We start from the raw sequence: 13,751 nt of genomic DNA, 5'->3' as shown, positions 1-13,751 counted from the left end.
GACATGTAGAAGTTTTAGTAGTAACAGTTAAGTCGTGGTGAGCACGACATGCTCAAGGGTTTGATTAAAATATCTTCCTATAAATTTCAGAAAGCTAAAATCAAGCACTTTGTTTGAACCACAAAGCAGTACAGCTACTGTTCATGGGCAGGTTATATCACCCTGTATAATATAGTATCCTCCACACACACACACACGAGAAGAGTGCAGGTATGGGAAACACATCAACGGTCTGTAGCCTGATCTGCATAAAGAACTATGTACACTTCATGTCGAACATGAAATACGTTTTCCAGGCGCAATGTACAGCCTCGTAAACTGATTTCAATCTGTGGGTCGGGAGCCGGTAATGTCCTGCACACGCGCGCGCGCACACACACACACACACACACACACACACACACACACACACACACACACACACAGTAGGGAGCTCCCAGGACAACCAGTCACTTGAGCTTTAAAGAACGCAGTGAGTGGACGTCTGGCGTCCAACCTATACTCCATCTCCTGTCACATAAAGCCTTGCTGAGAAACTCTGGAAACACACACACATGCACGCACACACACACACAACTGTACATACTACACACTAGGTAATTTTTACGTGGTATCGGATAGGGTGTATTACCAGACCTCTGATCTTTAAGTATTGTGAGTATTATTTTATTTTATCGCTCAAAAAAACGAAGCAAGATTGTAAACAGGAGCTATAAAACAGGAGACGATCCGCTGATGAATCCAGAATGATTTATGCGAGAGATTTTTGAACGTGAAAGCGTAAAAAAATGCTCGTTTACCTTCGTTCTGTTACTAGAGTTTCAGTCAGTTCAATTTGAGAATTAATATACTGACATTAATGCAGATTTATTTCACTGAATCTTAATCTACTCATCATCATCATCATCAACAACAACAACAGCAAAAAAAGGAACATAACCCTGATAAAACTTTCTTGAAATCTTTATGGCTTTATTGAACAGAAGAATCCAGGACAGTGTGTGCGCGTGTGTGTGCGTGTGTGTGTGTGTGTGTACACTAATCTCTCTTATTGCATCTTTCTAGGAAGCCTGAGGCAGACATGCGAGTTATGCTGGAGCGGGGGAAATGAGTGTGTGTGTGTGTGTGTGTGTGTGTGTGTGTGTGTGTGTGTGTGTGTGTGTGTGTGTGTGTGTGTGTGTGTTTGAGAGTGAACAGGTGCATTAGGAGGGGAAATGAGGATAGGGGATTATGAAGCTCTCGAGAGGAGCAAAGGGGAAAAGAGACGAGGTGACCCAGGTGTGACTTACAATCTCTCTCTCTCTTCCTCGCTCACACACACAAACTCACACACACAAACACACACACACACACACACACAAACTCACACACACAAACACACAAAGAATTACGCTGAAAATGCAGTTTCTGCTTATACCACAGAAATTTGTGACTGACGCAACATTTTATTAATTAAATAAGGACATCACACTTTTTAGACATTTATATTGTCCATGGAACATCTCATCACTTACGTTCTACACAGATGATCACATTCTACTGAAACATCTCATCACTTACGTTCTACACAGATGATCACATTCTACTGAAACATCTCATCACTTACGTTCTACACTGATGATCACATTCTACTGGAACATCTCATCACTTACGTTCTACACAGATGATCACATTCTACTGAAACATCTCATCACTTAAGTTCTACACAGATGATCACATTCTACTGGAACATCTCATCACTTACGTTCTACACAGATGATCACATTCTACTGGAACATCTCATCACTTACGTTCTACACAGATGATCACATTCTACTGGAACATCTCATCACTTACGTTCTACACAGATGATCACATTCTACTGGAACATCTCATCACTTACGTTCTACACAGATGATCACATTCTACTGGAACATACATGAAAATCATCTCTGCTGTGACACTGAAGACTCCTCCTATAAATATTACATTGTCACATGTTGCCACCATTGTGATTGTTCTCTTGTTATTTCCTCTCTCTCTCTCTCTCTCTCTCTCTCTCTCTCTCTCTCTCTCTCTCTCTCTCTCGCTATTCATCTGACTGATAACCCATGCATGTGTATGCACTCCATCACACATGCCTGACCACATCCCATCCACACACACACTCTCTAAAAGCACCACACACACAAACACACATACACACAAACACACACAGAAACACTCTCTTAAAGCACAACACACACACACCCACACAAACACGCACACACACACACAGGGTTCGCTCTGCAGCACATTGAGGTTTCAGTAGCACAACTGTAGCAGGAGGTTGGGGGTTGATGCCCTTCACATTTCTGCCACTAAAGACACAGCAGAGCAACAGGAAAAATCTAGGGGCAAATTACGGCTTAAATAACAGTAGTGCGGTAGAATTTGGCGATTATGTGGGTTGAAGAGAGCTGAATATTTAGATGTCTTATGAAGTCTGTCAACTTCTCACTGCTTCACACTTTTTCCTTTTGGACTGAGACTTATAACTGCTTTGAACAAACCTGCACCAATTCCTCTGAATGTGAACGCGACATGTTCTCACTTCGGCACTTCAGGAAAGTAAATTTTCCTCTCTCCTAAACGTCCTGTCCTTTTAATGTAAGAAAACGTTTTACAAAAAGAAACAAAGCAGAATATTTCGGTGTAAATGTTGGTCAGAAGTCTCAGTCCTGCCAAACGTTGGCTTAATAAAGAGAGATTCTTGCGACAGCGGTAGAAGTGAAATGGATTTTTGACTGCGTGGGCGGCCATCCAGTGCACACCACAACACACACACAGGTTAATGAGTGTACCTGTGGGTGCGTGGGTGTGGACTCGTCAGAACAGAGACGTTCTATGAAAGCGGTTGCATCATCCTTTGTGCCGCGCCGATGACCTCGTCAACCTGTAATACGCTTCCTCTTCAGGGAGCAGTGAAATAAAATCACTTTTGATAAGAAAGTGTGACGAGAATGAGAGAGAGCGGAGGAAGGAGGGAGGTCACGTAAAATTCCTTTATAATGTGCTGTACAACAAAAACAAGCAACGAAGGATATGTGCCGTGGTGGATGTCCTCGGCTGGACTCCAGACACATCTACAGCAATGTCAAAACATCCTATTCCTCTTGAGGTAATGAAAGTAAAGTGAAAAAAACTCTCCGGGTCCTAAACTGCAATGAGGGGCAGCGCAATCACTCACATACACCCCGGAGGTGTAATCAGAGAGAGACGGAAGAGATGAGAGCCCAGTGTGAAAGATGAGGAGAGAGAGAGAGAGAGAGAGAGAGAGAGAGAGAGAGAGAGAGAGAGAGAGAGAGAGAGAGAGAGAGAGAGAGAATTAAAGGAGACGAAAGAAAGAAAGAAAAATGAATCCAAAAAATGAAAGACAAACCAAAACGAAGAGCTGAAGTGTAGAAAACAGAAACAGGCAAAGCAGGAAACAAAGAGACTGGTAGAGCAGGAGAGAGTGGGAGACAGTCAGAGAAGGAGGGAGAGAGAGGTAGAGCAGGAGACAGATACAGAGACAAGCAGAGAGACAGGCAGAGCAGGAGACAGAGAAAGAGAGGGGGGGGGCAGAGCAGGAGACAGAGAGACAGGCAGAGAGACAAGCAGAGAGACAGGCAGAGAAAGAGTCAGAGACAGAGACAGGTAGGGAGACACAGGCAGAGACACAGGCAGAGCAGGAGACAGAGACACAGGCAGAGCAGGAGACAGGCAGAGAAAAAGACGAGCAGAGACACAGGCAGGCAGAGAAAGAGACAAGCAGAGAGACAGGCAGGCAGAGAAAGAGACGAGCAGAGAGACAGGCAGGGAAAGATGGGCAGAGAGACACACAGAGCTGAGGGGGTAAAAATAAGAGATTGGGGATAAAACAATAGAGCTACTCTTCCTTCACAGAGTTGTCTTGGCCCTCCAGGCATTTACTGCAGCACTTACTGCTATTTTTGACACACACAGACACACACACACACACACACACGCACGCACACACACGCACAGGTAAAAATAGCCCCACTTCCCCCCTCACTGCACAGTGAACCCTGTATAAAGCCTCCTCCACTGTAATGGATGTGATACAAACTCTCAGTGTCTCACTGCACATGTGATCACACCTTTATTCAGGACCTCTAATCCCTAACACACAGAAGACGTAATGTACTGCTGTGGTATAACAGGAAAATAATCAACACCCTGTGATTACGTTCTCACAGCAGCAAACCCCAAGTGTGTGTTTCATTCCTAAATCATCAGAGAGCTGTGAAGTGAAAATGGCTCAGGAGGAAAAAAGTGGGATTTTCTCACAAAAGAGATGTTTCTTAATTACGTGACCATTTAAGTTGTGGAAAAATGGCAGATTAGCTTGTTGCTAAATAAGGTTTAAATAAGTCATTAATTAAACAGAGTTTCTTGCTGTGTTTAATCGATACACAACAGCCCGTGCTAATTGATGGAAACGTTGCAAGGGATTAATGATCCTTGAGAATAAACTGTAAAAAACCTATACACAAAATTACACACTTCAGTGTGGTGTGTGTGTGTAAACTTTTCCCTCCAGAGATAAAAATCTCTTTGAGGCCACAATCGAGGCTTTTTAAACGCTCGGCTCTAATTATAGAGTGCGGTTAAACAGAGAGGTTAGATCATTTCCGTCCTGAACGCTGGCACAGCATGTTTTCATGAGCACACACCTGTTGGCTCTCGCTTACACCGTTTCCTCTGGTGCACCCACACAGCACACACACTGCGACACACGAAAACCCACACACACTCACACGCTTACCTCGGTTTTAATAAAAATCACTGTGCAAGCCTTATGAAGCATTTCCACTGAAAATTTCGTCCTCTGTACGTTTCCTGTTTGTTCGACTTCTACAGAGTCTGTGCGGCTACACACCTGCCCCCGGGCTCAAAGTTTCCCCCCTCAGAGTCAGACTCGATGGTAGAACTTTTCATCACACAGGAAAGAGGAGCTGTGCGAACGGCTGAAAGGGTGCGGAAAGGATCAAGGCTGCAGACAGTGGTAGAGTTGGAGAGAGAGGCGTGGAGGCTCGAATAACGGCACTCCAGGCATAACAGGAATGAGATACGCTGCATGCTCGCTCTGCATTTCAGCCTCCAAACGGCGACGCAGCACAACTAATGATGGACGACGTGAAGCCAGAGAACTATGCGCCCTGAGCGTGTCAGGCATAACTGAACGAAGGAGCACGTTTAAACACACACATGTACACACGTCCTGACCTAAAAACGTTAACGCGAGCTGTTCACGTTACTACACAAAGCCTACACAGATAGTTAAACGAACACGATCCAAAGTTTTACTGAAGTGATGGACAAAAAACGTGATCTTAACACAAACAGTGTGCTCTTACCAGCTGTGTGCCGTGTAGGCTCCTGATCGCTTCAATCGAGTGAGTGTGTGTGCGTGTGTGTGTAGAGGTCACACGTGCTCTGGATCATCATCAGTCCAGTCCATGGTTTAAGACATTTGGTCATGGCAAAGTGTTTCGTTCTGTGAGCTCTGCCATTACAGTAACATCTGAAACACAGAAACACACACAAATAATATAATACAGTATAATATAAATACAGATATAGAATAATAAAACTATGATTAATAATGATAAATCAAATGTAACTTGTCCTTCATGGGAAATAAGTAATAAGGACCACAGCTACAATCAAATGGACAGGCAGGTACTGAGGCCACGCCCCTTTAATTAGTACAAGCGGGTACTGGGACAAATACAGAAGCTACACCTCCTTTTATTAAGATTGACAGATACAGAGGCCACACCTCCTTTTAGTAGCACTGACAGATACAGATGCTACACCTCCTTTCCTAAAAAGTTTATTCCAGCTCTATGAACAAGTCTCAATTATTATTATTTTTTTCTTATGTAATGCAATTTATTTTATTTTATTTCTATAATTAGTAAAACAGACCAAAAAAAGATCAATTTAAATCACTTATTTTATACGGTATGTTGCTTGAGAACAAACACTTATCCCCGTCAGCTGCCTATGTGGGCCGGGTCCATTTTCCCACACCACATGTCGGTGAACATGCAAACTCGAAAACAGCGATGACTGAATTAGCCTTAGGATGTAACGAAGCATTATATTTTACATCTAACTGCTCATCTGACTTTTCCACCCCATATGGATTATATATGTCTGTAAATTCTTTTCTACAAGCTTAGTACTCTGTGAACTGCGGCATGTTTAAAATTCTAAAACGAAAATTAAAACTCTAAGCTAGTATGCGGTAGAATATTTAGAAAATCTTCTTCAAACTTAATTAAATTATTCAACATCACAGCGCATGCCTCCGATCAGCATTTCACTGGATGTGTTAAACTTCCTCCTCTCTCTATTTGCTTATTTGATGATGTCAGACTTCAGGGCCACACTGTGTCTATTCATCCCTCCTCCTCCACTTCTCTGAAAATATAAAGCTGAGCAGTGTTTCTTTAACGCACAGTTTCCCTGTTATTCATCAAACCTCCTCCGTCCCCTGCTGCAGAACAATGGCGTATTTACCGAAGCGGCTGAATTACGCTCTTCCCGGTGTACAGGTTAAACAGAGCTGCTGATATACAGAGATTAGTCAGCATGAAATCACTCACACACACACACGCACACAAACACACACACCATTCTGCCTGAATGACCACACAGTTTCCTCTACATCAGCTGAGCAAGTGCATAATGACATCATAAGACGTGACCTCAGGTCCTCACAGCAGATGTGTTGTTCGCTGTGCTTCAGGTTTTTCAGGACTTGACAAACACGTGAACACGTCTTTCACGTGTTAAAAGGTTCCCGGGCCTCGTTCCTCGGTCTTTGAGTAAAGTTGTGTGCTTGTGGTTGTGTAAGACAAACTGGACTAAATACTTAATGCAGCTTTTGTCTTCTGCGTATTAGTGTGTGTATGTTCATGAACGTAAATCCTCTGTAACTTGCTCAGGTCCTTACGCTCGCCTAATTTTCCTTCTTCCAGCACAAAGACTTTTAAGAACTCAACTGTTGGCTTGCTGCCTAAAGAGATAATCGGTGACATTCACGTCACCTGTCAGTGTTTTTAATGTTATGGCTGATCGGTGTGGAGTAAGTCCTTAACAGCTGGTCACAAAGGAAGAAATAATTCTGCATCGTCTCTGTTGGTTTTTGTTTTGTTTTTTTATCATTATTTAGTTTTAGTCTCACAATGTCAGCGAGAACAGCATTAATAAAAAGTCCATAAACACTCCAGAAGTAAGCAATTAATACGCCGATTAGACGAATTGCTAGAATGTATATTTTTTAAAACAACCTTGTTAAGAAAACCGCTTTTGCTTTGTGCATAAGGGACACGTTGCACCTGGAAATCTGCTTTTCCGAAGCCAGAACTGCAGAATGTTAAGAGCTTTGGAATTGCTGCCTCTGGAGACAGCGCAGTGGGCGGAGTCCCTAATGAGGCACCGATCATCAGGACTTCAGGGAATTTCTCCTGGTGCCGGCCTGATTCACTCCTCCACTGTACGCCCACCTGGAGGAGAAAAGCCAGAGACTCCGCCCCTTCTGCCGTCCACCGCACAAAGAGCACTTTTGTCCTGCCGGGCCTAAGTGCTGTGTTTCCTCCGAGGCACAGGGCTGAAGGATTCGCTGTGGGAGCGGATGACAGATGACCGATTTCTAGGCCAAAAAAACAAGCGTTTTGTAATGAAGACAACGATCTGGACAAGTCTTGGGAAGCTGAAGGCCAAACTCAAGCTTTTGAGGATTTGTTATATATATATATATTGGAAATTAATACAGTAACTTTAATAAACAACTACATCCAAGTCAACTTCTTTCATCACCATGTCTCATGGAGCAGAAATGCAGTAAGGTTTAGCTCTGGATTCATCACCACCTAAAGGAAACAATGCGGCGGTGCTTTAGTCCTTTAATCTGTCCGGGACCCTCATCTCCTCGGCTAAAATTTCCACAGCTTCACCTTTCATCTCAGTACCATCATCATCATCTCGAGCCAAGTTTATCCTGTAACACCTCATCATATAACTGCAATGCATTCTGGGACTTCTGAGTGGCATCGTTATTTCCCATACTTTCTCATTAATACAACATTGATAAAAGGTCTCTACAAATTCTATTAATGTCCTCCTGCAACGTCAAAGAATCACACAACCAGTCACCTGTCATAATATTAATAAAAATACAGCACTAACTGACATATATTACATGTGTGAGTGGGAGGAGCAAAAAGACAATACACAATAAACAATGCACAATTACACATCCTCAGGGGAGACACCGGAGAAAGTCTGAACAACCTTAAACTCGATCTAATAACGTGGACGGTCAAAGACGTGGACCATAAATAGGCCCTTCACAATAAAGTCAGATTTCACACAGATGGCAGTAGAAGGAAGTCAGTGGTCACATAAAGTAGCTGGGGTAAAAACACGGAGACACAAAAGCCGAGACTGGAAGTGATACGAGCATGTCAACTGTCTCTAAGCTGGTAAGTAAAAGGATATTTTAACAATAGCTCTGAGGTTTCGCAACGATGGCCAAACAAGAGACGACACCCAAAAGTTTGAGGATTTTAGTGCGACGCGACGAGAACAAAAGAAAACAGGAGTATACCGATGAAAGAGTGATAAAAGATTTGGGCTTAAAATGAAACTCTGAGGTACTCCAGAGGTGACGGAGAAGGTTTACGTCAATACAATAAAAAGGAGGTCAAAAATCACAGTAAGAGACTCAAAGACATTCCTATGATACGTAACTTGTATCACAATACAGAAGGTCTGATAACAAACTGTCAGCATAAGAAAAAGCCTACAAAAAAGCACAGTGCAAAGAAACAAACTAGACTTTCTCTTGGTGCAGTGCCTGAGTACATAGTTGACCATGACATAACTTGTAAATTAAAATATAAATAAATTAAAATATATAAATATTTTATAAACAAATTCTAGAGAAGCAAAGACGGCAGCATGGATGCTTGAAATCTCCATCACTCCCTTTACTTTTACTCAAGTGTGTTACTTTATTTATTTTTTTGAACTCTTTCCACCACTGGTTTGATGAAACCCACCTATGTTTAAACAAACAAAGGTGTTTGTGTGCGTGTGTGTGTGTGTGTGTGTGTGTACTATACACAAAAATCTAACTGAAATTTTCTAGAATATTCTGATGTTTGTTATAAAAATTATAAACTGACAGAAATGAACTACGGATGAATGTTATGATGATAGAAGAACATCTTATTGGTGTAATCATATTTGTCGTGTATGCAAATGAGGCAATCGTTTATTCTAAATACACAGGAAACACCTGGATAAACACGTCTGTGGTGAATCCACCTCCTGAGAGCACCCACGCGTGTGGTGAACGCAGTGCTGTCGTGCTGTACGATCGCAGATGTGGCTCTCCATTGTTTCCCTGAGCTCAGTGCTATAGAAGATGGAAAATAAGAAGCTTTTCAGAGATTAGTAGCCAAACATTACTCACATGGCACTCGGAATGGCTGCTGAGTCATGTGGAGCGAGCGTCTTTCAACATGGAGCTCCAGATCAACGCTCGTGCTAACTTTTCACAGAATTAGCCTGTTTCCAAAAGGGAGCATGACCGCATACTGTCATAAGTGATCAAAAAACTATTTCTCTTACATATGCTGTCTGACTAAAAGTTTTTGACATCTAAGTAAGAAAAAAAAAGACTCAGGATGGTCTTTGCTGTTCTGAGGAGGTGCTCGCATGTTGCTGAGACGAATATGGTGGAGTCCATTCTCTTCATTACCCCCCCCCCCCCCACACACACACACACACTTCTGGTTTTACTATATTATACTGTTTCTATAGCGACAACCTACACAGGGACTTTGTACAATCACTAATCAGTATATGGTGATACATTATATAGATATAGATATAGATACACACACACACACACACACACACACACACACACACACATATATATATATATATATATATGTATGTGTGTGTTTGTATCTATATATATGTGTGTGTCAATCATGACAATTAAAAAAAAAATAATTTTCCTTCTCTCTGTTACGTTACCTCTATCGACATCTCCACCATGGGTAAACATCTCGGGTTTGCCAAATCACTATATGATGACATCACAGCGCATGATTTAACAATAAGCCTGAGAAACCCCAAAGCATTCCTATGTTATACAAACAAAAAATATTTTAGATTTTCATATTGTTTCTCTTATCAAATAACGAACCACTGAACCTCACCGCCGTTTCTTCATGCAACAAAAAGCAATAAATCCTAATGCTCTGAAACTGGCTTTTCTAAACCCCCTCCACCGGCTGCTGAGGCAGGAAGGAGGACACTGACGTGGCTGTTTGGTTCATATTTTTCTGAGAATTTCCTCGCCGGTTAGACACATGCACGTGTTATTTTTGTTCTTTATCCCTCATCAGAAGCTTTTTAGTTAACTAGTTAGAACTTGGTGAAAGACAGCAGTCGAGTCTGGCCCAAGGCTAAACCAGTCATCATTCAGCATTCATCACAGTGAACACGGAGTTCAAGTTATGGACACTGAGCTCATAATACGGTATCGTTTGTTAATGATGGATGGAAAAAAAAAAAATTAATTTGTGATTTCATATAAGACAAGTTTTTTTCTTCTTCCTGGAATTAAAAAGAAAATCATTTTAAAACTTTATTTGCTTTTTAAGGAAAAGTATATTGGGTTGGTATCAGTGGCTCATACACAACCTTTCAGTCATGGTATTGAAAAAACAAAAACAAACAAACAAAAACATCCAATCAGCTTCTTTCTATTATTATGCAGCTTTTCGGTCACGTCTCAATGTGTGTTCTTTTTTGGTCTAGAGTCTTGGGAAGGACTGTTTACAGCTGCTATAATGTAAGTGAACTTTCGATGCTTCATCCTAGAACTGATCAAAACTCTAACTGTTGTTAAATTGCACATCTTATGAGATGAATAATACACTGAGGGATGTGATCTGAGAGGAAAAACAAATTTAAAAAATCAACCCCTTTTAAGGGGTGACCCCAGATCGGGTTGTGCCGCGTCACCTACTTCTTTGTTGATTATTTTTCTAAGATCGTATTTCTTACGCGTTGCATGCCTCTGGTGCTTTTTAAAAGAGCGTAGAATGTCTGAAATAACACACTCATGCTGTTATTACACATTTAATCAGACACTTTATCCATCCAGGTGTGCGTACCTGAGTAGCAGAGGGTCAGAGTGCGTTAGTTTTGCCTGCAAGATGTGTCGCTACACGCCGCGGCTGCTTATCGCACCTCAGTCGAGATACGGACCCTCGGGGCATCAGTAACAAGACGACGGCTGCTCCTCCTCCTACGCACGGAGACATGACAGGCAAGGCCTCGTCCTAACACGGCGTTAACTCGCCAGAAATATCTGCGAGGGGGCATTAAATCTCTATGTTCGAGGTACATTTAATCTCAGCCCTACCTGCAGGCCAGACGTGAGTCATGCTGTACTGACAGAATACAAGCGCAGACTGGTAATGTTGACACTTTTTATACCTAGTATTAGGCAAGCAAATTACAACTGTGATGTATTTACTGCGACGATTAAAGGCCCTTCGCCAAAAGTAGCCTAGAGTAACAGAGTTTACCTGAACGAGACCCTCAAACCCTTTGGCATCTGGAGCGACTTTAACGTACGGTAAAAGAAAGTACTTTCTATATTGTGGAGCAGCATTTCTTTAATAAAGTTAACCTTGTAAATCTGTTCACAAGGGGTCCAGAGATGTTCTGGAAACTAATAAATGTTTTATTAAACTGATTGTGAGAGAGTTTCTCGCTCATCGTCTACCTGACAGCTGATTACTGAGATACTGATCCTGAGACATCTCCAGTTAGACTCTGTGGTACTCAGGAGATCCGAAGTCCATGAACCTTACACCAATACAACATTTATCTGACTGTATATTACAATCACACCCCCAGTGTCACCCATATGAGGATGGGTTCCCCCTTGAGTCCGGTTCCTCTCAAGGTTTCTTCCTTTACCAATTTAAGGTTGTTTTTCCTTGCCACTGCTGCCTGAGTCACCTCAGACTTGCTCATAGGGGGATAAATACATACACATTGTGAACCATATATATCTAATAATAATCTAGAATTTTTATTCTGTAAATTTTTATTTCTTTTGTTATTCGTTATTTCCTTTATCATTTAACTATGTCTTGCTTCTGCTCTATGTTTATGTTCTGTAAAGCTGCTTTGAGACAATGTCTATTGTAAAAAGCGCTATACAAATAAACTTGAATTGAATTGAATTAAATTACCCCTGAGACAAGCCGCTTTCTTTAGTAAACTCCATCTTTAATCCCAAAATCTCCACATAATTGTTTACATTCTCTCACATCACTGTACTTCACCCTTGCTCTTTGTCTTTTTATCCGATTTGACCGAGATCCCTAATGTCTGGGTTTGTTGACATTATTTGCACAAGTTGAACACTGTTGTAAAGGCAAAAGTAATGCCCCCCTGTGACGTCACAACCCTCTGACTTCTCACAGAAATAAGTAAAATACCAGATTTATCAGACAAATTCGAAGCAACATCGTTAAACTCATCAATAATTTTGAGACATAAACATATTTAACGTGTCTGAGGTCGAAGTTTTACTTTAAAAACGTGTATAACGTATAAAAAAATTACTTTTAGTTACACGTCAGGGACCGAAATACATTTGGAAGTCTTTCAATTGGCTATAATAACAAGGATCTGGTGTTCATTCGGGTGCTTAGATTTATTTTTGTGTGAAATGTTGAATTTTTACCTCAGAAAATCTTTTAGCCTTGCTAACAAATTAATAATATTTCGCGCCATTTCGACTCGCTCGCGCAGGTGAACCCGAGGCCGCGTCCTAAATCACGAACCACCTCGACGAGCACTAGGTCTAGATACTCCGCGTGCTGTTTGAACGCACTATTTAGAGCGCTAGAACGCGGTTTGTGACGGAGCCGGAGAGCGTTTGCGGGGCTGATCTGACAGGACGGAACCTGTTAACATAAGCAACGTTTTTACTTTCAAAACGACTTCTTTTCTATTCGGATACCTTCAGATACGGTTTATAATAGAAATCAGGTGTTTTTTAATTCAGTACAACAACAAAACCGTCGACTTTGATTCCTACCTGTCAGTTCATTCACGGCGGCGTTTCTTGTGGAGACTTTGTCAGTTTTCTCGCTTGTTTTTTTTTATCTCAATTCAAAATTAAACAAAGTCTGTAACATTTTCTATCTTCCTTCTTGCTGTATAACGCGTTGTTAACGTAAATATCTGGCGTTTTAAAATTAATCTCACTTCGTCCGCCGCTTTGCTACGCTCTCTCTTTTCTCCCTGAGCGTATGCTTCTATTAGCAACTGGGTTGCCAGATTGTACGAAAGACCGATCGCGGTCTTTGTATTTAAAAAAAACCTACGAAATTCCATATAAATTAGCAAATTTCCAGATATTTGTTAAGCCAAAAAAACCCCAATAAAGTAAGCTTTAAAATAAATAATGTAAATATATATTAAAAAGTTTTTTGTTTTTGTGCTAAAAAAAAAAGTGCTAAATAAAAATAATTATAATAAATAGAAGTAAAAAAACTCCGCAGAAGGAATTCCGGTAATCTGGCAACTCTGCTTAACGTCTTCACTCTTAAAGGGGCCGCGACCTATTTTCTCCATGTAGAAAGACACGTTATGCGACAATTGCGAAT

At 41.4% G+C, this 13,751-nt stretch overlaps 1 protein-coding gene and 1 long non-coding RNA gene across 4 annotated transcripts in view; one reads left to right on the top strand and one right to left on the bottom strand.

Annotated features, from left to right (window-relative positions):
- The window catches only part of tnk2b (tyrosine kinase, non-receptor, 2b), a 45,234-nt gene extending 31,815 nt beyond the window's left edge, over window positions 1–13,419 (bottom strand). Inside the window, exons 1-3 of one of the 3 annotated variants that reach the window (XM_027158256.2) lie at window positions 13,181–13,419; window positions 9,338–9,457; window positions 5,382–5,548 (exon numbers count right to left, since the gene is read on the bottom strand). The gene's annotated coding sequence lies outside the window, so the exon portion shown is untranslated. Of the gene's footprint in view, window positions 1–5,381; window positions 5,549–9,337; window positions 9,458–9,514; window positions 9,538–13,180 lie in introns of those variants that run through there. The other 2 variants (XM_027158255.2, XM_047806306.1) reach the window with 2 other exon arrangements.
- LOC125139941 lies at window positions 7,578–11,988 on the top strand. Its single transcript, XR_007139106.1, has 3 exons — window positions 7,578–8,519; window positions 10,876–10,909; window positions 11,225–11,988. It is a non-coding gene; the product is annotated as an uncharacterized LOC125139941 (long non-coding RNA).
- Window positions 13,420–13,751: the final 332 nt, after the last annotated feature.

This window comes from Tachysurus fulvidraco, chromosome 22 (genome assembly GCF_022655615.1).
Source record: "Tachysurus fulvidraco isolate hzauxx_2018 chromosome 22, HZAU_PFXX_2.0, whole genome shotgun sequence".
In the NCBI taxonomy this organism is placed as follows: domain Eukaryota; kingdom Metazoa; phylum Chordata; class Actinopteri; order Siluriformes; family Bagridae; genus Tachysurus; species Tachysurus fulvidraco.
The sequence above is the reverse complement of the archived record's forward strand: the minus strand, read 5'-3'. Positions and strand labels throughout refer to the sequence as shown.